The sequence below is a fragment of the Salmo salar genome, chromosome 13 (assembly GCF_965601325.2).
Source record: "Salmo salar chromosome 13, fSalSal1, whole genome shotgun sequence".
In the NCBI taxonomy this organism is placed as follows: Eukaryota; Metazoa; Chordata; class Actinopteri; order Salmoniformes; family Salmonidae; genus Salmo; species Salmo salar.
Window position 1 is genome coordinate 71,852,435 of NC_138303.1, and position 9,883 is coordinate 71,862,317.

At 40.7% G+C, this 9,883-nt stretch overlaps 1 pseudogene across 1 annotated transcript; it reads right to left on the reverse strand.

The window, feature by feature from the left end:
* Nucleotides 1-679: 679 nt before the first annotated feature.
* LOC106567656 (vacuolar protein sorting-associated protein 26B-like) lies at nt 680-9,430 on the reverse strand (annotated as a pseudogene). The gene is made up of 6 exons (XR_014380142.1): nt 8,847-9,430; nt 5,523-5,679; nt 2,412-2,577; nt 1,794-1,969; nt 1,368-1,510; nt 680-897 (listed from the first exon to the last, which is right to left on the reverse strand). The product of XR_014380142.1 is annotated as a vacuolar protein sorting-associated protein 26B-like (transcript).
* Between the last annotated feature and the right edge of the window lie 453 nt (nt 9,431-9,883).

The window sequence follows — 9,883 nt, forward strand, 5'->3', positions numbered from 1 at the left end:
GGACACTGGACGCATACAGTGGACGGATAAGAGACTAATTGTAATACCATGTGTGTACACCACAAACCTTGATCAGATAGAGATCTGATCATCTTGATTGGATGACGCCCACATGTTAATGCAAGGTGTAACCAGGCCTTAAGAGGTCTTGCATGTCCATTGAGTCCAACTGCCAAAGAGAAGTACTCATTAAGAGATGCCTAAAAGGTTTCTCAACAGCAGCTGTTTACACCCTTGATTTGAGTTAAGAAACATCACTAATTCAAAGGGCAGAAAAAAGACATTACGATAATCAGTACAGCAGAAAAACCTGGCTAAAAGCATATAAAATATACCATGAGAACACCTTATTTCTTCAAACATTGAATTATAAAGTGACATCTTTCATCCCTTTTCAGCTGCAGTTGTTGGAGAAAGTGACATCATCAGTGTTGTTGATGAGATGACGACGTTGAAAGGGGCGAGGTTATAAATGCCTAAAATGGCTGCCGTTCACATAATTTTGTACATCACACACGCACATGCTCTGTCATAGATATGACCTGACGAGCACGCACACATTCATAGATGCAGTCAACACACATGCATTCTTTCTCACAGTCGTAGATTCACAGACATGTGCACAACATAGTGCTGCCACACACACACACACACACACACACACACACACACACACACACACACACACACACACACACACACACACACACACACACACACACCTTTTCGAAGCGATGGATTGTAGACTATGCTGGGGCTTAGCTACTGTTCCGTAGCCTGGGCATGAGCTAGGGCTTTGTCGTCACTGGACGAGCACTCGAAGCGCTGTGAGGCGATGGCCGCTTGGTGGGACATGCTCTTCCTCACTACGTCCCCCCTCCTCCACAGAGTGATCTCCTAGAACAACGCAACAAAACAGGGTAGCGTTAATGAGGCACCAAATGGACAAAAACAGAAGGAATCAGGGAGAGACTACCTGGACTTGTCCAGTAAGAATGTTCAATATCACTTTTCTGTTGCGCTAATCAACACACCCCAGGTAACACACAGTCAACTAGTATATAGTGGTGTACACCTCATGTTATGATTCAGCATGGTGTGATACAGGTATGATAAGACCTCTATTTGGTTTCCTTTCGTTACATCCATTATACAAAATCAATGTATTGTTAAAGCCGTACTGTTGCACAGCACTCATGCACAGAGTTGAAATGAACAAGGTGCTGACCTTGACTATTGAGATGTACCACAAATTATACCAAATAGAACAACAGCGTAGAGCATTATGAACCAACACCTACCCATCTTCCATTCTCTCTACCACGGGTCTAGTGTTTGTACTGTCTCTATCGTGTGTCTGCATGTACCTGCTGTTTGAAGTAACACCTCTCCTCCTCGTCTATGAGCACCAGATTGAGGTAGTATCGCACAGAGTACTTCTTGTTGATGACCCTCATCGTAGGAGTGATCTCATAGCCAGCCAAAAAAAGTCGAATAGGGATGGACTCCCCTGAAAGAGACAAAACCCATATTATTAAAGTGATAGTTCACTGTAAAATCCCAAAACGTTGTTTAGACGCTTTCTGTCCACGTCCCATGCCCAGTGTGTAAATCCAGCCTTGTCAACTGTGCAGGTTGGCAGAAGGGGAAATCGGAGGATGGGGTCATTGTAATAGCTGGAATGAAGTGAATGGAAAATTATCAAAACATACAGTTCCATTCCAGCCATTACAATGAGCCCGTCCTCCGATTTCCCCTTCTACCAGCCTCCACTGGTTGTCAATGCCACTCACCTCTCACTGGTGCTCCATCCATAATCTCGTACTTGGCTATAGTGTCGTTCTCATGGTACACGTTTGTGCCCGTGCCAGTCATCTCTCGCTTGATGATATTAATCTCCATGTGTCTGAGCTTGATCCATACCAACAGGAAGTAAATCTTCCCCACGATGACATCTTTTAGGTGGTACCTGTGTTAAAATGACAGTTCACAGCAAAAATTACATATTTAGGTATTGGTTTCCTTACCTTGAGAGCGGTCTATGGACAAGGAGAGACTGAAAACCAAACTGGTTTTGTTTAACTAGTCACTACCATCAAATGCTAATAAACAGTACTGACAGAAGTTGTCATAATAACGAGAACTACGACAATGTTTCACTCCCCTCAAACCGGTCAGTGTTTATATAGATTTGCGACAAAAGCTACTTCAAATGTTCTACTATGTTCAGGTGGTTTTTCCCTCACAAATCATATGATATAAAAACGCTATTATCATGGGAGTTTAGGGAAGTTCAGCCAGGGAGACTGAAGTTTCACTAAAGCTCTGCTATCTCTCACGCCATTCAAAAACAAGAATATCGCAAGACTTCCAATCAATGTATATGATAAACCATGGTAACAGAGTCATACTTAGACTTGTTGTACTCAAACTCGATGTGCAGGCAGTCTTTGATTCCCACTTCCATCTTGATAGACGAGTTGAGTTCTGGGTACATACTGAGCGTGTGCAACAACAATTTCCATTTCTTTACTGATGTCGTTCAGTCTCCGGCTTACAGTTACCTGCAGAAAGTAGCTGCAATATAAAAAAGAAAAAGAGTCAACTAATCTATTGGGTAATAATACAGGATGCACAAAAAACTATTCAGAAGGTCACCAATAACACTGATAGGAGTCACATTCTCTCCATAAAGACCACAAATAGTTGGTGAGACATAGAAGAAATCAAGTGAAGTCTGAGCCATGATGCATATACAGTAATATCAAGGCAAAGACCAACAGACTCTTAAAGGGATACATCGGGATTTTGGCAATAAGGCCCTTTATCTACATTCCCAGGGTCATATGAACTCGTGGATACCATTTTTATGTCTCTGTGTCCAGTATGAAGGAAGTTAAGAGATAGCTTCATGAGCCAATGCTAATTAGGATCCCTTTAAAAACAGTTTCTATCCCCTGGCCATAAGACTGTTAAATAGCTAACAACTACTGCTCCCCCTCACAACGACCCTGCTGCTAAAATTATTATTGATTTGATGTAATACTACCACTATGCTGATGTTCATTGATTGCAATTACCATTAGTACCCATTTATTTATCCTGCTACGGTCACTATTACTACTGTTTACACTAGTATATTACCATAAGTACTCCCTGTTCACCCATTACTGCTTGGTCACGCACACCTTGAACTCAATCATCAAGCTTGCAGACAACAACAGTGGTAGACCTGATTACCAACAATGACGAGACAGCCTACAGGGAGGTGTATTCACACCACTTGACTTTTTTCAAATGTTGTTGTTGTTGTTACAGCCGGGATTTATAATTGATTCATTTGAGATCATGTCACTGATCTACACACAATACCAAATAATGTCAAAGCGTATTTTTTTTATTAATTAAAAAAAATGATAGTTGAAATGTCTTGAGTCAATTATTATTTAACCCCCTTTGTCATGGCAAGCCTAAATAAGTTCAGGAGTAAAAATGTGCTTAACATATCGAATAATAAGTTGCATGGACTCATTCCGTGTTCAAGAATAATGGTTAACATGATTTTTGAATGACTACCACATCTCTGTACCCCACACAATACAATTATCTGTAAGGTCCCTCAATAGAGTAGTGAATTTCAAGCACAGATTCAACTACAAAGACCAGGGAGGTTTTTCAATGCCTCGCAAAGAAGGTCACCGATTGGTAAACATGTCAAAATAAAAAAGCAGACGCTGAATATCCCTTTGAGCATTGTGAAGTTATTATTAGGCTTTGGATGGTGTATCAATACACTAAATTCAGGCTGCAACAACAAAATGTAGATTCAGTCAAGGGGTTTGAATACTTTCTGAAGGCACTGTATATTTTTTACATATAGATATTTTAATAGTGTGTTATACTGTAGCATTGTATTGATGTTCATTGTTTTCTGCCCAGGGATTACAGATGAAAATGAGCCATCTAATTAAATCTGATGCAATGGAATGTTGTACATGGTCCCTGACAAATAAATAAAAATAATAAATATGCACTTCACTTAAAAGACAAATGATTCTCTAGAGTTAACATATTTACAGAAGTTAAGATACTGTAGATATGCACTGTCCTGGAGACATGGGAAGTGGCAACTCTCTAGACTCTAGTCTAGTCTGTCTCTATTTTCAGTTTCTATCATTTCTGTTTCTATTTGCCAAGGCAACAATTCTGTTTTGTTTACATTTTAGTCATTTAGCAGACGCTCTTATCCAGAGCGACTTACAGTACATTTTTATTATTGTTGAATCCAAAACTCTTAAAATGGCACTCTGGAGGTGAATCCATTCAGACCCAGGCATTTTTACCACAGACAATCAGTTTTACGATTCTTCAAATGGTTACATTTAACTAAATGGCCTAGAATCGCATGCAACCAATTAACAATTACCTGTTACCAAAGACAACAACTAGAATGCACTATTATTAGGCGATAGAAATAACAGTGAAATCGCATTTGGAACTCAGGCCCCCCTGTTTTGAGCCCCACATTTTTAGGGGGCTTGCCTGTTTTGCATGTTATTTTGGCATTAATACGTGTCACATCAGTTTGCAAACCATTAAAAAATATATATAATTTAGTTAATAAAGCTGCATACAAACATGGTCTCCTTGTTTTCTTGAGTAAGGCAGCTCCAAAATGTTGGTGTTTCAGCCTAGCTCAGTGCTTTCTGTGGTGTGGGGCAAGCCAACAGAAAATAAGGAGCATTGAGCCGTGATTGGCTCAGTGTTCTGACACTACGTCACCACCATATCTAAGGGTAGACCTCAAATTTGAGCCCCTTGGGTGCTGCCATAAAGTTACATTAGAAGTGCCCATCCAAGAAGGCTGAAGGTCATCGGCCACAGATAAAATGACGTAAAATCACGTTATATATCTACTCTAGCTTTGACTGACTGATCATGTCAACATCATACTTTCAAAATCATAGCTAGCAAGCTAGCATTCATCATCATGAATCAAGTCAACAAGCTACTGGCAAATTCTTTTTCATATGAAGAGAAATTATAGATAAAACGTATCGGTGCTCATCGACCATTGGACATAAACATTACACAACCAATTTGAAATCGCAAATTCAACAATGAGTGGTTTGGAAGGAATCAGTGACAGTGGCTGTGTGATCACAAATCTGGGATTAAGGGGCTCTTTTCCAAGTTTAAAATAATAAACATTCAACATAGGCCATGCTATCAATGAAGCATGATTTGTGCCACGCTCAAAACAACTTAACTCGGAACTGCGAAAACTTGACTTCAGAGAGTTAAACAAGCTCCGACTGGGAAAATACATTTTGAACGGTCATCCAACTGTGAATCCAGCCTCTTTCTAGAGCTACGACCTGAAGATCAATGATGTCATCATGATTCAACCTTGTTTCCCCCCCCCCCCCCCCCCCCCCCCCAGAGTTCTCAGTTGTTTTGAAAGCACCATAAATCCAGAGAATAGACTTGTTTAGTCTTGCCAGATGCTTGCTGTTGCTTACCGTAATTTGACATTCTGGCCCGTGTAGGCCTCGTATGGTTTCTCCACATTTGTGAACTCAAAGTCGAAGGTTCGGGACTGCGTTAGCTCTCCCGGTTGGGCCAAGTCTTTAACCAGAGACACAAACTCAAAGTTGTTTCCCCTGTCGTAGTACAGCTCTGACAAGAGAGAAATGGTTGTTGGTATCACCAGTTTACAGATTACTTTCTAATCTATCCCTTTAAAAGGCCTTACATGTACTATAGAGAGAGATTCAAGGTAATGCAACAAAATTACTACTGGTTACTGCATCTTACAAGGGTGTACATTTTTTTATGTTATTAGTCACAAACACATATTTAGCAGATGTTATTACGGGTGTAGCAAAATACTTATCTAACAAGTTATCTAGTAGTATCTAACAATTCAGACAAATCTAAAAGTAAAAGCTCAGTCCGATGATGCTGTGACACACCGCCCCAGACCAAATCAATCCCGCTCTAGAGTACAGGCCTCGGTGTAACGCTCATTCCTTCGACGATAAACGTGAATCTGACCATCACCACTGGTGAGACAAAACCACGACTCGTCAGTGAAGAGCACTTTTTGCCAGTCCTGTCTGGTCCAGTAATGGTCGGTTTGTGCCCATAGGCAATGTTGTTGCCGGTGATGTCTGGTGAGGACCTGCCTTACAACAGGCCTACAAGCCCTCAGTCCAGCCTCTCTCAGCCTATTGCGGACAGTCTGAGCACTAATGGAGGGATTGTGTGTTCCTGGTGTAACTCGGGCAGTTGTTGTTGCCATCCTGTACCTGTCCCGCAGGTATGATGTTCGGATGTACCGATCCTGTGCAGGTGTTGTTACACGTGGTCTGCCACTGCGAGGACGATCAGCTGTCCATCCTGTCTGCCTGTAGCACTGTCTTGGGGATCTCACACTACAGACATTGCAATTTATTGCCCTGGCCACATGTTCACGCAGATGAGCAGGGACCCTGGGCATCTTTCTTTTGGTGTTTTTCAGAGTCAGTAGAAAGGCCTCTTTAGTGTCCTAAGTTCTCATAACTGTGACCTTAATTGCCTACCGTCTGTAAGCTGTTAGTGTCTTAACGACCATTCCACAGGTGCATGTTCATTAATTGTTTATGGGTCATTGAACAAGCATGGGAAACAGTGTGTAAACCCTTTACAATGAAGGTCTGTGAAGTTATTTGATTTTTACGAATTATCTTTGAAAGACAGGGTCCTGAAAAAGGGACGTTTCTTTTTTTGCTGAGTTTAGTTGGTTTAGCCATGGAAAAAGACAGGAACCTTCCCGCTGGCCATGATTGGCTGAGTTAATGGATGGGCTGGACATGCCGGGAGATGAGTTTGGATTGGTCTGCCTCGCCGTTTTTGAAAGATATAACATTAGCCATCAAGAACTACAAAAGTTGCAACTTCTCAACAATATTGATGCCCTGAATTTAACAGGCGTTATCGACAGATCAGTTGGAAAAAATTATGGTCTACTTTCTGCACACGCCACGGTCAGTGTGAACCAGAGTGACTTGAAACAACCCTGGCCAACAAGATGTAGCTACAAACAAAGCGGAGTTAAATAGTTCCAGTCTGACGTGAAGCATTCATCCATGTATACGGGTAAGAGTCTAGCTATAGTTTCAGATATAAGTTACTAATTTTGTCAGAAAGTCATTTTCATTGCAAGATAAAGCGTACTGTTAGCTAGCTGGCTCACTAGCTAATGTTACGTGTATGATCTGTGTAGTAATATTATTTGAATCAGAAACCCATTTGTATTGCTAGTTATAGCCTTATGTTAGCTAGCTAACATTGAACCTAATTTGTTAGCTTTAGCTACCTGCAGATTCATACTACAGCTATGATAATTGCATTGGTGGTAGTAGAAGGAGTTGGGATTATGCCGGTCCATTGTTTAGCTAGCTACATGTCTAAACAAAAGACTCCACTTCGGCCGGATTAGTAAATGGCCCATCAAGTTAGCAGGTATGTATGGGGGTGATTACGGCTATCTATTGTATTTAATGAACATGTGTACATGTCTAGAGAATAGTGACCCATCCACTTAGCTAGATGTTGTTGGGGTTGGTTATAGCATTTCCTTCACATGACCCATCAATTTAGACAAGTGTCGGGTAAGCGTCTTCTAATAATTACAAAAATATCGTATCTGGACACTTAATGTTTTTGATATTGCTACCATGCAAGTAACTATTTCACTGTACCGTTTACATCTTCTGTATCCTGTGCATGTGACAAATACATTTACATTTACATGGCCTCACATGTAAATCCTTAAAGAGATGGGTGGGGCTAATGCTTAAGAGGGTTGTGAACGATGCTGAATTGGCGTAGACAGAGGAGCTCTCCAATACCAAAACATCCAAGGGCCATTTTCTCAAAAGTGGAATTTATCAACTTTAAAAGCAGAATTACTTTCTCATTGTTCCGCAACTGCAGAGTATAATATTCGATTTTCTAGCTCCGAGTCTCTACTTTTAGCCAATGTACAAAAAAAAATTATAATAATAATAATAATTAAAAAAATATGAATTTTGCTACATAGGACCGAATCGAGGCGGTGTTCAAATGTGGTTTCCAGCTTGCATAAAGTCCAGTGTAGTTCCTTGAGTGTCGTCGTGATATTGGCTTGAGGGGGAATATACACGGATGTGACTATAACCGAAGATGATTATCTTTGGAAGGTAATGGGGTCGGCATTTGGTTGTGAGGTATTCTAGGTCGGGTGAACAAAAGGACTTGAGTTTCTGTATGTTATCACAATCACACCATGAGTAGTTAATGAAAAATTACACCACCGGAGAGTTCTTTATTCCTGTCTGCGGATACTGATAACGTTTATTACAATGTAGGCCTAACTATAAAGGACATGATACAGACCAAGTGTAACTGACAGGTGAAGTTAGTCTCATGATTTGCACATCTGAACTTCTGACTGGTTAAGTTAGCCTCATGATTCTCACACATTTTTGAACTTCTGACCAGGCAGAATCTACTTTAGGAGAGTTTCTGTGGCACAATGGTTCTTCTGTTGATCACTTCCAGTATATCACGCAGCCCACCACAGGTCACGATGCTTTAACCCGTGCCCAAGTTGCATGCAGTGAATGAGCATGGCATGGCTACGTGTTGCGTCACTGTTCAATCAATGGACACAGATAGCTAATTTGATCAGCCTGGCAATTAATTAGGATGACAATATCATGAACAGAGACTTGTTAATAATGTTTTGCACCATGGATGTTTGTGTAGCTTATTTAGTTATTTTGGTAGAGACAACACAAAGATGGGTCTGTCACACTTACCAATTTGCCCAATAAACTCTGACTTTTCCAGATACTGTATCGCCATCATAAAACAGAAAATATTGGTCCTTTTTCCCATCTTCGGTCTTATGTTCGGCTTTCTTTCTTGTCTCAGCGTCATTCAAAACTATATCGATTTGTGCACTTTGACCTAAACTAAAAAAGCTCATCACTGCACCTTGTTTCAGAGCCTTTGTAGATTCTGCATGTACAACAAAAATCCTACGTTACTGTATTTCAAATCCTTGCTACAGTAGCGAGTGATTTCTTCCGAAATTTAGATTGTGCTGTACTATGCAACTACCTAAACTAAATAGGGCAACTGTTGATGAAGCAATGTCCAATGTTGAGCGTCCTCTTTAAATGCGCATGCGTGTAAGTGCAGGGTGCATTAGAAAAACAGACATTCAGATAGGTGGTTTCTCTCTTTATGATAATTATGATATTCTAAATAAATGAAACAAGATAGATATGTCAGCTTCAGCCAAAGCTGTCAGCAGAGACCGAAGAAGTGACACATCCCACTTCCTCATTTTTTTCTGGTTAAAATAGTCATATACTGGGTCATATACAGTTAACGCACTTAGTAGACAAGTCCCCACTGCTATCGAGAGAGCCACCTCTTAAGTAGAACGGAATCAACGGTAAACGGCCTGAGTGGGACATTTTAATTTATCCAATATCTTTGCTGTTAGCGTCAGATTCTGCGCCATTTCAACCCAACATTTCTGGTGCGAAAACAACCACTGATGACATAAAACAAGCGCGCAGTGCCGCGCCTGCAGAGTTGGGTCACAGATTTTTTATAACTAATTCAAGATAAACCACAGCCTGTCGTTTCCAATGGGAACATATGAGGCATAGTGGGCAGAACAAGCAAGGAAGTGGGCAGAGCCAAATACGAGCTAGCGAGATCCTATTGGCCCGTTCTAGCACATATTTGCATATTTCCGTTAGGGAACGCATACTGTGAAATACATGTGTGCAATAACTCAATCAACTTTGCACTCCTAAACAACGTGATTTTTAAAAACTTT